Source organism: Delphinus delphis, chromosome 1 (genome assembly GCF_949987515.2).
Source record: "Delphinus delphis chromosome 1, mDelDel1.2, whole genome shotgun sequence".
NCBI classification, from domain to species: domain Eukaryota; kingdom Metazoa; phylum Chordata; class Mammalia; order Artiodactyla; family Delphinidae; genus Delphinus; species Delphinus delphis.
In genome coordinates, this window is record NC_082683.1 from 94323286 (window position 1) to 94337812 (window position 14527).

Sequence of the window (14527 nt, forward strand, 5' to 3'; positions counted from 1 at the left end):
CTGGACAGACCTTCATTCCCAAAGCTACAGGAAGGAGACTGGGGATGGGGTGGGTGCTGACTTTGGCTTCCATGCATTTTCAATCATCGGTATCATCTGGCCTTGAATAGGGCCATTTTTCTAAAATGGTCATTCCCATATCTATTCAGTTTTACTTCAATTATAATGACTAGCCCACCTTAACTATAAAAACACACACACACAAAAGCCAATTTTATGTTTCAGTAGTGAATTTTTATTTTGCCTTTAATTTTAAATGTTCTTGCCAATTAACTTGGAAAGCATTTTATTCATTTTAGATTTAGGCTCAGGGTAAGATATTTGTTTGCAAGAGAAAAAAGTCACAATACACCCTATACTTGTTAAGAGTTCTTTAAATAAACAGGAAGTCAAAGGAAACAGAAGTGCTCCCACAGGATGCTGTCCCCAAAGGGAACAGGCTCTGAAAAATAATTCCTCCCAAATCAGGATGTTGCTGGAACTAAACAGATAATAGATGAGTGTTTTTTTAAATGTATCTAATGTCACCATTAGGTAACATCAGCTAAATGACTTTCAACAAATACATGAATCTACCCACTCACAAAATGAGTAATCAAATCAATATAGTATTTTCATATAATATTCTGAGAAATATGGAGAAATTGCTTCCATTTTACTCATTTGCTGGTTTAAAAAACAAACAAACAGTTTTTCAATAGTTTCAGGTTTAACTAGATACCATAAAATAGAAATTTGATATTCAATTACACTACAATGAATTTTTTCTTTTTTTAAATCCGTAACTCTCAACGAGGAGGAGCTGACTGCTGGAAAGGCTGTGCCTGAGGGGGCACAAATGAATTATTATACCTCCAACCAGGGATTCTGGTGCTAAGCAACTAATGCCAGAGGAATGACTACCAGAGGTGTGAACTGTTCATTAAAATGAAACTGAGAACTGCACCTATACCTTTAATAAAAATTTCTTATAGGAATATAGGAAATGTTTCTCCCCATAAGAATAATGAAATTTCCTGATTTTTTACCTCTCTTTTTTGTTCCTTTCTAAGACTACACAATCTTCCAAAAAATAATTTGAATTCAGTTATTTTTCTAAAAGACTTTTCAAAATCTTCTTGTGTTTTTGAAAACATTTTTCTTTCTTACTAAACAAAGTAAGACATATTCATTGTAGGCAATTTGTAAAATATAGGGAAAAAACCACCTGTAATCTAACTACTTAAAAATAAAAACAGTTAACATTTTGGTAAACTTCCTTCCAGGTATATACATATGATCTCAGTAAAACTGGGATCATAGTCTGCATGCTGTTTTATAATCTACTTTTCTTTAATATATTGTGAGGGAGTTTTAAAAATATTATTCTATTATTCTACCAAAATATTAAATGGCTGCAGAGTACTCCATTGCATATACTTTTGAAAACTCATTTAACAAATTCTCTTATATGGAATGGCTATTGAGTTACTTCCATTTTTTTATAACAAATTATTAAATTAATATTGTGTCTATCAACCAATATCAATATCTAAATATGAGACTTTATGAATATATATTTCCTTAAATTATTAAAAGTATAGCTATTAAGTCAAATACAATTCTAAGGTTTTGTATATAACATGAGAAATCCTGACCAAAAATGATGTACCAGAAACCACTCCGTACATGACAGAAAAAAAGAACATTCTGACTCCAGGACAAGATGGTGACACAGGAGTCTCCTGAATTTCACTCCTCCCATAGATGCACCAAATATACACCTATACACAGAGCAACTCCCTCTAAGAGAAATTCAGAAAAGAGCTGAGTGATTCCTATAAATTGGGTGACCGAGAAAATACTCAAACAGAAACAGGTAGGAAAGGCTGAGATACACTCTCACTATAAACCCCACCCCTGACATAGCACGATACAATCAGAAGGAAACCCCCACTCCATTCTCCCTGACGAGTAAGTGGCTTGGATCTCACATCTAGCACCCCAATTTTTGAGGGATGCTCCCCAAATCACCTAGCTCTGAAAGCCAACAAGGCTTGCGTTCATGAGTCCCACAGAACCGTAGCAAACAAAATAGCTGTTGGTAACAAGTGCACCAGCACTTCCCACAGCCATCCTCCCAGGACTCAGAACAGAGAGAGCAAACAAAAGTACCCATCTCATAGTCCTTCCCTGAAAGAAGTCTGAGTGTATACTTTACAAGCTGCTGCCTCAGAGTCCAGCTTCTAAACATCATGCATCTAGGTGCCAGAGCCCAAAAGAGACAGTAGGCACCTCGCCCATGTTCTCCCTCCAGCTCACTCCAACACTAAAACCAAGTCACCAGTGCCTCCCTGGAAGGAACTTGTCCACACATCTACCACCCCAACTTTTACAGCTGCCACCCAAGACACAGGCCCCCAAATCACCTAGCTCTGAAAGCCAACAGGGCTTTCATTCACAAGTCCCACAGGACTAAAGTACTCAATGCAGCCATTTTTTAAAAGACACAAAAATATCACCCCTGGCTATACATGCTGGCTCAGCAAGCAAAAATGCCCAACTCCTAATTCCTCCCTGAAAGGGGTTTGACTGCATACTTTCCAACTGTAGCCTGAGGATCTAGATTCTAATTAGCCTGCACCTAGGTGCTGTGATCCTCCCCTTAGGGACAATGACAGACCTTACAACACCCTCAACTACTGTGAACCACCTAAGAACAAAGAGAGCAACTTGAACAATCACAAAGGTTTGAGAGGCAATCAGAAGCTTTGGCCAGGCTGATTGATGAGGTTCATCTCCTGTAGAGACCACTCTGTCAAGCCTAGGAAAGGAAGCTATTTTATCTAATGTGCAGAAACCAACACAGAGAGTCAAGAAAAATAAATAAACAAAGAACCATGTTCCAAACAAAAGAACAAGATAAATATCAAGAAACTGATCTTAATAAAAAAGAGATAAATGATTTACCTGATAAGATTCAAAATAAGAGTCATGAAGATGCTCACAGAGGTAAGGAGAGCAATGCATGAACGGAAGTGAGACTTCAACAAAGAGACAGAAAATATTTGAAAGTACCAAGCAGAGGGCTTCCCTGGTGGTGCAGTGGTTGAGAGTCCACCTGCCGATGCAGGGGACACGGGCTCATGCCCCGGTCCGGGAAGATCCCACATGCCGCAGAGCGGCTGGGCCTGTGAGCCATGGCCACTGAGCCTGTGCGTCCGGAGCCTGTGCTCCACAACAGGAGAGGCCACAACAGTGAGAGGTCCACGTACTGCAAAAAAAAAAAAAAAAAAAAAAAAAAAAAACAAAAACGACCAAGCAGAAATCATAGAGCTGAAGAATACAAAACTGAACTGAAAAGTACAATAGAGAGGTTCAACAGCAGACTAGACAAAGTAGCAGAAAAGATAAGCAAACTTGAAGATAGGGCAGTGGAACTCACAACCAGAGCAGCCAAATGAAAAAAAAAAGAATGAAGACAGCTTAAGGGACCTATGGCACAACATCAAGTGGTCCAACATTCGTGTTATAGGAATCCCAGAAGAAGAAAGAGAGAAAGTGGCAGAAAACTTATTTGAAGAAATAATGGCTGAAAACTTCCCTAACCTGGGGAAGGAAACAAATATCCAGATTCAGGAACCCCAGAGAGTTCCAAACAGGATGAACTCAAAGACAGCCATACCAAGTTACTTTATAATTAAACAAAAAGAGAATTTTAACAACAGCAAGTGAAAAGCAAATTGTTATGAACAAGGGAATACCAATAAGACTATGAGCAGATAATTCAGCAGAAACTTTACAAGCCAGAGGTAGCAGTAGTATATATTCAAAGTTCTGGGGGAGAAAAACTGCCAACCAAGAATACTCTACCCTGCAAAGCTGTCCTTCAGAATTAAAGGAAAGATAAAAGAGTTCCCAGACAAACAAAAGCCGAAGTAGTTCATCACCATTAGACCAGCCTTAAAAGAAACTTTAAAGAGAGTTCTTCAAGATGAAACAAAAAGATGCTAATTACTAACATGAAAATATATGAAAGTATAAAACTCAATAGTAAAGTCTATAGTTACCTTGAGAATACTCTAATATTCTAATAGTGATGGGAAAATCACTTATAACTCTAATATACAGTTAAAAGACTAAGTATTAAAATTAACTACAATAGTATTTTTTAACAGATACACAATATAAAAATATGTAAATTATAACATTAAAAACATAAAATGTGAGGGAGGGAGCTTAAAAATGTAAGGATTTTTTATGTGTTGTATGTGTCCAAAGTTAAGTGTTGTCAGCTTAATATAGACTGTTAGAACTATAAGATGTTATGTGAAAGCCTCTGGTAACCACAAAGAAAAACCTATAATAGATACACAGGGATAAAGGAACCAAATAAAGGAAAGACAGGAATCAAAGCATACCACTACAGAAAACCATCAAATCACAAAAAAAAAAAAGAGCAAGGAAGGGCATAAGAAACTACAAAACAACCAGAAAACAATTAACAAAATGGCAAGAGTAACTCCTTACATATAAATAATTATTTTAAATGTAAATGGATTAAGTTCTCCAATCAAAAGACAGAAAGTGGCTAAGTGGATTAAAAAAAAAAATCCAACTATATGCTGCCTACAAGAGACTCACTTCAGCTTTAAAGACACACATAGACTGAATATGAAGAGATAGAAAAAGATGTTCCATTCAAATGTAAACAAAAAGAAAGCTGAAGTAGATTTACTTGTATCAGACAAAATAGCCAAAAACTGTAACAAAAGACAAACAAAGCCATTAAATAATAAAGGGATTGATTCGTCAAAAGGATATAACAATTGTAAGTATTTATGCACCTGACATTGGAACACCTAAATATATAAAGTAAGTATTAACAGATCTGAAGGAAGAAATAGACAGCAATACAACAATAGTATAGGGGACTTCAATATATACTTTCAATAATGAATGGATCATCCAAACAGAAGAAAGTGTATTCTCCCACTCTTGGATGGAATGTTCTGTATGTATCCTTTAGTTTCACTAACTTAACATGTAGTTTATGTCCAATGTTGCTTTGTTAATCAAGATCAGGAACAAGACAAGAATGCCCACTGTCACCACTTTTATTCAAAATACTCCTGGAAGTCCTAGTCAGATCAATCAGTTAAGAAAAAGAAATAAAAGGCATCCAAATTGGAAAGGAAGAAGTAAATTTGTTTCTGTTTGCAGATGACATGGTATTATATATAGAAAATCCTTAAAACACCAATAAAAAACAGAACTAATAAATGAATTTAGTAAAGTTGCAGGATACAAAATCAATATGTAAAAAATAAGTTGCATTTTTTCTTTTAATTCATTTATTTATTTACTTTTGGCTGTGTTGGGTCTTTGTTGCTGCATGCGGGCTTTCTCTAGTTGCGGCGAGCGGGGGCTACTCTTTGTTGCGGTGCATGGGCTCTAGACACATGGGCTTCAGTAGTTGTGGCACGCAGGCTCAGTAGTTGTGGCTCACGGGCTCTAGAGTGCAGGCTCAGTAGTTGTGGTGCACGGGCTTAGGTGCTCCACGGCATGTGGGATCTTCCCGGACCAGGGCTCAAACCCGTGTCCCTTGCATTGGCAGGCAGATTCTTAACCACTGCACCACCAGGGAAGTCCTACATTTTTATATACTAACAATAAACCACTGGAAAGATGAATTTTTAAAAAATCCCATTTACAATTGCTTCAAAAAATAAAATACTTAAGGATAAATTTACCCACGGAAGTAAAAGATCTGTACAATTAAAAATATAAAACACTGGTGAAATAAATTGAAAAAGAAATAAATTGAAAATGTTCATGTTCATGGATTAAAAGAATACTGTTAAACTGTCCATACTATCCAAAGCAATCTACATATTCAATGCAATTCCTATCAAAATACAAATGGCATTCTTACGGGGGAAAAAAAAACTCCTAAAATTTGTATAGAACTACAAAAGACCTGAATAGCTAAATGCAACCTTGAGACAGAAGAATAAAACTGGAGGCATCACTCGTCCTCATTTCAAACTATATTACAAAGCTATAATAATCAAAACAGTATGGTACTGGCATAAAAGCAGACACAAAGAACAGTGGAACAAAATAGAGAGATCAGAAATAAAGCCATGCATATTTGGTCAATTAATTTTCAACAAAGGAGGCAAAAATATGAAATGGAGAAAGGCTAATATCTTTAATAAGTGGTCCTGGGGAAATGGGATAGCCATGTGCCAAAAGAATGAAACTGGACCCCTATCTTACACCATTCACAAAAATCAACTCCAAATGGACTAAAGATGTGAACATAAGACCTGATAGCACAAAACTCCTAGGAGAAAACATAGGGACAAAGCTCCTTGACATTGGTCTGGCAACAATTTCTTGGAATGAGGTCAAAAGCAAAGGCAACAAAACTAAAAATAAACAAGTGGGATTACATCAACCTCTCTCTCTCTTTCACTCTCTAATATATATAAACACACACGACACTCTCTCTATACATAAATATTTATAAAATATAAATATAATAAAATTATACATATATTTATATAAATAAAAATACTTATAAATGTATATATAATAAATAAGAAGGACAGAAACAGAGATGGGGTGGGGCTAGGGTTACAAAGGAATATTTTTCAACCTTAAAATAGAAGGAAATGCTTCCATTTGCAACAACATGAATGAATCTGGAGGGAGTATGCTAAGTAAAATGAACCAGACAAAGAAAGACAAATACTACATGGCATCACTTATTTGTGGAATCTGGAGGGGAAAAAAGAAAAAAAAGGAAAATAAAAAGTCAAACTCATGAAATCAGAGAGTACAATAGTGGTTACCAGGGGGTGGAGTTGGTGGGGGACAGAGGGAGAAGCTGGTAAAGGGGTACAAACTCAGTTCTTAGAAGAATTAAATTAGGTTTAAGGATCTAGTGTATAACACAGAGATTATATTTAATAACAGAATATTTTATAATTGAAATTTGCTAAGAGTAGAACTTAAGTGTTCTCAGCAAAAAAAAGGAAATATGTGTGGTGAAAATGTGTTTACTTGATGGTGAGAATCCTTTTGTGGTGTACATGTATATAAAATCATGTTGTACACTTGAAATATATTACAATTATATTTGTCAATTACACCTGAATTTTTAAAAAAAAGAATACATACATAAATGCTATGAAAAGAATATTGGATCACCAATATTTCACTCCACCTTTGTCAATTCTCAGTATTTCCATTTGGTACTAAAGATTTGGTAATCTTCCTCATGGACAAAAATTAAGCCTTGTAGTTTGTTCTTTATACTTGTGTTTGTTTTTCCCATGATTTTCAACAACTTTCAGGATTTTTATTGGTCATTTGTGTTAATAAATATATGCACGTGAGTGTGGTTCTATGTGAATGAGAACTGGCTGCGTCCTTGGAGCATTCTTCTTTTGACTTTTTCATTTGTATATTGACGAAAGCAGTGGTTAAGAGCTTGTGTTCTGGAATCTGACCACATGTATCGAAACCCCTGCTCTACCACTTATTAGTTGCATGGCCATGGCAAGTTACCCAATCATCATTTGTAAAACTGAAATAATAAAGTAGCTAGAAGTATTAAATTCAATAACCTATGCTGGAATACAGGAGGAGAAACATGTTTTCTATTGTAATCTATATTTACTCTTTACAAAAAATAAAACTTTTAACACTGTATTTGCCCTAAGTATCACATTTTGTCAGAGTCTGCTATATATGCCTTTTATTTGGGGGTACTTTAGAGGCTCATAAGTTTTCTTAAATTATACAGGAAAACCTATCAATGTTTTTATTTGAGTTCCTGTTATCACACTTAGAAAGGTCTTTACCATCTCATGTGCAGGGAAAAAAAAATCATCTATATTGCAGCCAGTTCTTTTAATATGTCATTAAAAACAAAAAACAGTTATTCTTTATGACAAAGAGGACACCAAAAACATCCAAGAGAATAGCCAGAGAAACAATAAAAAACTGACTAAAAGATAATCAGGAACAGTGAAGTTATACAACATTCTTATTTCTAAATATAATCCTATATTAGGGCTAACTCTACAATGTGATTAAAGTAAGAGAAGAAACACAATCTTTCAACTCCCTCATTAAAAAGTAACTAAAGAGGCGGAGTCAAGATGGCTGTGTGGGAAGATGCAGAGTTAGCACCTCCCCACACCTAGGGTGCCTGCCAGCCACTGGTGGGGAACTCTAATGCCCAAGGAGATGGGAAGAACCCCAAAATGAACTGGTAGGATGTAGAGGGACGGAGGCGGGGAGGAGAAGTGGAGGCCAGACAGGATCAGAGCCGTGAAGCCAGGGAAATCAGGAGAGACAGGTGGGAGGGACTCTCTGGGAGGAGCGGGAGAGGAGCGGAGGGCCATCACCTGGCCCACTTGGGCCGGGGAGACTGCTGAGCTCCCAGGACGATCCCCTGCCCTCCAAAGCCTCCTGTAGGCCACATGGGTCCTTGGGGGCATAGGAGGGAGGCTGGTGAGATCAGGAGAGGCAGGCAGGAGGGGCCCTCCCAGACCAGAGGAGCAGAAGAGGAGGGCATCTGCCCCGCCCATTGGAGCCCAGGAAGCCTGCTGGGTTCCCAGGTGAGGTCCCCTGACCTCTGAAACCAGGGGTTGGGGGCACGCCTGGGCCCCTTCTGTTCCTTGAGCCTAAGCCCTACCCCCACAGCTCCCAAGGCCTTTTCCAGCCCTGTGGGTCTTAAGCATTGGCCCTGCCCACCACCGAAACCTAACCCTTGCTTAGGCCATGCCCTCCACAACCGAGTCCTTCCCCTCCCATTTAAAATTTTTTTTTCTTTTCCCTCCTGCTCTTCTTTACTATTGTGGTACTGATGTACCTTCTGGTTGTTGATTCATCTATATTTTTATTGTTATATTCTTTCTAACATATCTGTTAGTTTCCTAGTCTAATTTTATTTTTTACTTTGTTATTGTTCTCTTTTTTTGGCCATGCCACATGGCTTGAGGGATCTTTGTTCATGAGACCAGAGTAGGGGTGAAGCTCCTGCGGTGAGAGCTCTGAGTCTGTACCACTGGACTGACAGAGAACCTCAGACCCCAGGGAATATTCACTGGAGTGAGGTCTCGCGGAGTTCCTCATCTCAGCACCAAGACCCAGCTCTACAAAATAACCTACAAACTCCAGTGTTGGAAGCCTCAGGCCAAACAACCAGTAAGACAGGAACACAATCCCACTCATTAAAAAAAAAAAAAAAAAAAAAAAGGAGACAGCAAAAAAATATGTCACAGATGAAGGAGCAAAGTAAAAACCTACAAGACCAAATAAATGAAGAGGAAATAGGCAATCTACCTAAAAATGAAATCAGAGTAATGATAGTAAAGATGATCCACAATCTCAGAAATAGAATGGAGGCACAGATTGAGAAAACACAAGAAATCCTTAACAAAGATACAGAAGAACTAAAGAACAAACAAACAGAGCTAAACAACATAATAAGTGAAATGAAAAATACACTAGAAGGAATCAAAAACAGAATAACTGAGGCAGAAAAACGAATAAGTGAGCTGGAAGACAAAATGATGGAAATAACTGCCGAGGAGCAGAATAAAGAAAAAAGAATGAAAAGAATTGAAGACAATCTCAGAGAACTCTGAGACAACACTAAATGCACCAACATTCAAATTATAGGGGTCCCAGAAGAAGAGAAATAGAAAGGGTCTGAGAAAATATTTGAAGATACTATAGTTGAAAACTTCCTTAACATGGGAAAGGAAATAGTCACCCAAGTCCAGGAAGCATAGAGAGTCCCATACAGAATAAAACACGTGAAGACACATATTAATCAAACTAGCAAAAATTAAATTCAAAGAAAAAATATTAAAAGCAGCAAGGTAAAAACAAAAAATAACATACAAAGGAATCCCCATAAGGTTGTCAGCTGAATTTTGAGTGGAAACTCTGCAGGCCAGAAGGGAGTGGCAGGATATACTTAAAGTGATAAAAGAGAAAAACCTACAACCAAGATAATTCTACCCAGCTAGGATCTCACTGAGATTCGATGGAGAAGTCAAAAGCTTTTCACACAAGCAAAAGCCAAGAAAATTCAGCACCACCAAACCAGCTTTGCAACAAATGCTAAAGAAACTTCTCAAAGTGGGAAACACAAGAGAAGGAAAGGACTCACAAAAACAAACTCAAAACAATTCAAAAAATGGCAATAGGAATATACATATCAATAATAACCTTGAATGTAAATGGATTAAATGCCCGAACCATAAGATAGACTGGCTGAATAGATACAAAAAAAAGACCCATATCTATGCTGTTTACAAGAGACCCACTTCAGACCTAGGGACACATACAGACTGAAAGTGAGGGGATGGAAAAAGATATTCCTTGCAAATGGAAATCAAAAGAAAGCTGGAGTAGCAATTCTCATATCAGACAAAACAGACTTTAAAACAAAGACTATTACAAGAGACAAAGAAGGACACTACATAATGATCAAGGGATCAATCCAAGAAGAAGATATAACAATTGTAAATATTTATGCACCCAACATAGGAGCACCTCAATACATAACGCAAATGCTAACAACCATGAAAAGAGAAATTGACAGTAATGCATTAATAGTAAGGGACTTTAACACCCCACTTACACCAATGGAGAGATCATCCAAACAGAAAATAAATAAGGAAACACAAGCTTTATATGACACAACAGACCAGATAGATCTGGTTAATATTTATAGAACATTCCACCCAAATGTGGCAGAATACACTTTCTTCTCAAGTGCACATGGAACATTCTCCAGGACAGATCACATCTTGGGCCACAAATCAAGCCTTGGAAAATTTAAGAAAATTGAAATCGTACCAAGCATCTATTCTGACCACAACTATGAGATTGGAAATCAATTACAGGAAAAAAAACGTAAAAAACAAAAACCACGGAGGCTAAACAGTGCTCTACTAGATAACCAAGAGATCACTGAAGAAATCAAAGAAGAAATTTAAAAATACACAGAAAAAAATGACAACAAAAACACGACAACCCAAAACCTATGGAATGCAGCAAAAGCAGTTCTAAGAGGGAAATTTATAGCAATTCAATCTCACCTCAAGAAATAAGAAAAATCTCAAATAAACAATCTAACCATACACTTAAAACAAATAGAGAAAGAAGAACAAAGAAAACCCAAAGTGAGCAGAAGGAAAGAAATCATAAAGATCAGATACGAAATAAATGAAAAAGAAATGAAGGAAACGATAGCAAAGGTCAATAAAACTAAAAGCTGGTTCTTTGAGAATTTAAACAAAATTGATAAACTCTTAGCCAGACTCATCAAGAAAAAAAGGGAGAGGACACAAATCAATAAAATTACAAATGAAAAAGGAGAAATCACAACTGACACTGCAGAAATACAAAGGACTATGAGAGATTACCACAAGCAATTATATGCAAATAAAATGGACAACCTGGAAGAACTGCACAAATTCTTGGACAGTTACAAATTTCCAAGACTGAACCAGGAAGAATTAGAAAATATAAACAGACCTATCACAAGTAATGAAATTGAAACCCTAATTTAAAATCTTCCAACAAACAGAAGTCCAGGATCAGATGGCTTCACAGGTGAACTCTATCAAACAATTGGAGAAGAGCTAACACCGGATCCTTCTCAAACTCTTCCAAAAAATTGCAGAGGGAGAAACACTCCCAAATTCATTCTATGAAGCCACCATCATCCTGATTCCAAAACCAGAAAAAGATATCACAAAAAGAGAAAATTATAGACCAATATCACTGATAAACATAGATGCAAAAATTATGAACAAAACACTAGCAAACAGAATCCAACAGCACATTAAAAGGATCATACACCATGATCAAGTGGGATTTATCCCAGGGATGCAAGGATCCTTCAACATATGCAAATGAATCAATGTGATACACCATATTAACAAATTGAAGGATAAAAACCATATGATAACCTCAATAGATGCAGAAAAAGCTTTTGACAAAATTCCACACCCACTTATGATAAAAACTCTCCAGAAAATGGGCATAGAGGGAACCTACCTCAACAAAATAAATGCCATATATGACAAACCCACAGCAAACATCATTCTGAATGGTGAAAAACTGAAAGCATTTCCTCTAAGATCAGGAACAAGACAAGGATGTCCACTCTCACCACTATTATTCAACATAGTTTTGGAAGTCCAAGCCATGGCAATCAGAGAAAGAAATCAAAGATGACATAAACAAATGGAGAAATATACCATGTTCTTGGATTGGAAGAATCAATATTGTGAAAATGACTACACTACCCAAAGCAATCTACAGATTCAGTGCAATCCCTCTTGAACTACCAATGGCGTTCTTCACAGAATTAGAGCAAAAAATTTTACAATTCATATGTAAACACAAAAGACCCCAAATAGCCAAAGCAATCTTGAGAAAAAAAAACGGAGTTGGAGGAATCAGGTTCCCCAACTTCAAACTATACCACAAAGCTACAGTAATCAAGACAGTATGGTACTGGCACAAAAACAGAAATATAGATCAGTGGTACTGGATAGAGTGCCCAGAGATAAACCCATGCACATATGGGCACCTAATTTACAACAAAGGAGGCAAGAACATGCAATGGAGAAAAGACAGCCTCTTCAATAAGTGGTGCTGGGAAAACTGGACAACTACATGTAAAAGAATGAAATTAGAACACTCCCTAACACCATACACAAAAATAAACTCCAAATGCATTAAAGACTTAAATCTAAGCCCAGACAATATAAAACTCTTAGAGGAAAACATAGGAAAAACACATTTTGACATAAACCACAGCAAGATCTTTTTTGACCTACCTCCTAGAGTAATGGAAATAAAATAAAAAATAAACAAATGGGACTTAATTACATTTAAAAGCTTTTGTACATCAAAGGAAACCATAAACAAGACAAAAAGACAATCCTCAGAATGGGAGAAAAATATTTGCAAATGAAACGACAAAGGATTAATCTCCAAAACGTACAAACAGCTCATGCAGCTCAATATCAAAAAAAAAAAACAATCCAGTTAAAAAATGGGCAGAAGACCTAAATAGACATTTCACCAAGGAAGACATATAGATGGCCAAGAGGCACATTAAAAGATGCTCAACATCACTAATTATTAGAGAAATGAGAATCAAAACTACAATGAGGTATCACCTCACAGCAGTCAGAATGTCCATTATCAAAAAATCTAGAAACAATAAATGCTGGAAAGGGTGTGGTGAAAAGGGAACCCTCTTGCACTGTTGGTGGGAATGTAAATTGATACAACCACTATGAAAACAGTATGGAGGTTCCTTAAAAAACTAAAAATAGAATTACCACATGACCCAGCAATCCCACTACTGGGAATATACCCTGAGAAAACCATAATTCAAAAAGACACATGCACCACAATGTTCACTGTAGCACTATTTACAATAGCCAGGACATGGAAGCAACCTAAGTGTCCATCAACAAATGAATGGATAAGGAAGATGTGGCGCATATATACAATGGAATATTACTCAGCCATAAAAAGAAACAAAATTGAGTTATTTGTAGTGAGGTGGATGGACCTAGAGTCCGTCACACAGAATGGAGTAAGTCAGAAACAGAAAAACAAATACCGTATGCTAATGCATATATATGGACTCTAAAAAAACAAAAATTGGTACTGATGAACCTAGTTGCAGGGCAGGAATAAAGAGGGAGACATAGAGAATGGACTTGATGACATGGGGTGAGAGGGTGAAGTTGGGGTGAAGTGAGTGTAGCATCAACATATATATACTACTGAATGTAAAACAGTTGGCTGGTGGGAAGCAGCAGCATAGCACAGAGAGATCGGCTCGGTGTTCTGCGATGACATAGAGGGGTGGGATAGGGAGGATGGAAGGGAGGCTCAAGAGGGATGGGATATGGGGACATGTGTACGTATATGGCTGATTCACTTTGTTGTGCAACAGAAACTAATACAGTCTTGTGAAGCAATTACACTCCAATAAAGATCTATTAAAAAAAAAAAACAAAAAAAGTTCCACAGATGCAATGGTCACTTATGAGTTAAATTTCTATGTGTTTAACAGCTACTCTTGTACTCAGATGAGGCTGTAAAGTGTGGGGGTGACTGTAAAATATTTTTATCCAAACTAGCCCACCACTAAGAATGAAGGCAGTATTAATGATGCTGGGTTAAAGGCATAAACCAAGTTCACCCTGGGCAAACACAGATGTATGGTTACCTACCATCATGTCAGTGAAGATCCTCGCCTTTGGCTCTTTCCACAAATGGCTTCAACAATAAACAATTCTCTTGTTTTCCATGAATTTTACAATCCTATGGTTATGTTGCTGGAATCTATTCCAGTCAATATATTCACTCACTGTCTCCACGAGCTCATCTACCACTCACTTTTCATCCTCCTGCAACTGGGTCTTCTGCCACCCCCAGTCAACTGCAACTGTCCTAACAGTGGTCTAGTTGCTGCTAAATC

At 37.0% G+C, this 14527-nt stretch overlaps 1 protein-coding gene across 1 annotated transcript in view; it reads right to left on the reverse strand.

Annotated features, from left to right (window-relative positions):
- Positions 1 to 14527, reverse strand: part of VAV3 (vav guanine nucleotide exchange factor 3) — a 395580-nt gene that overhangs the window by 273788 nt on the left and 107265 nt on the right. The gene's annotated exons all lie outside the window — the stretch shown is intronic.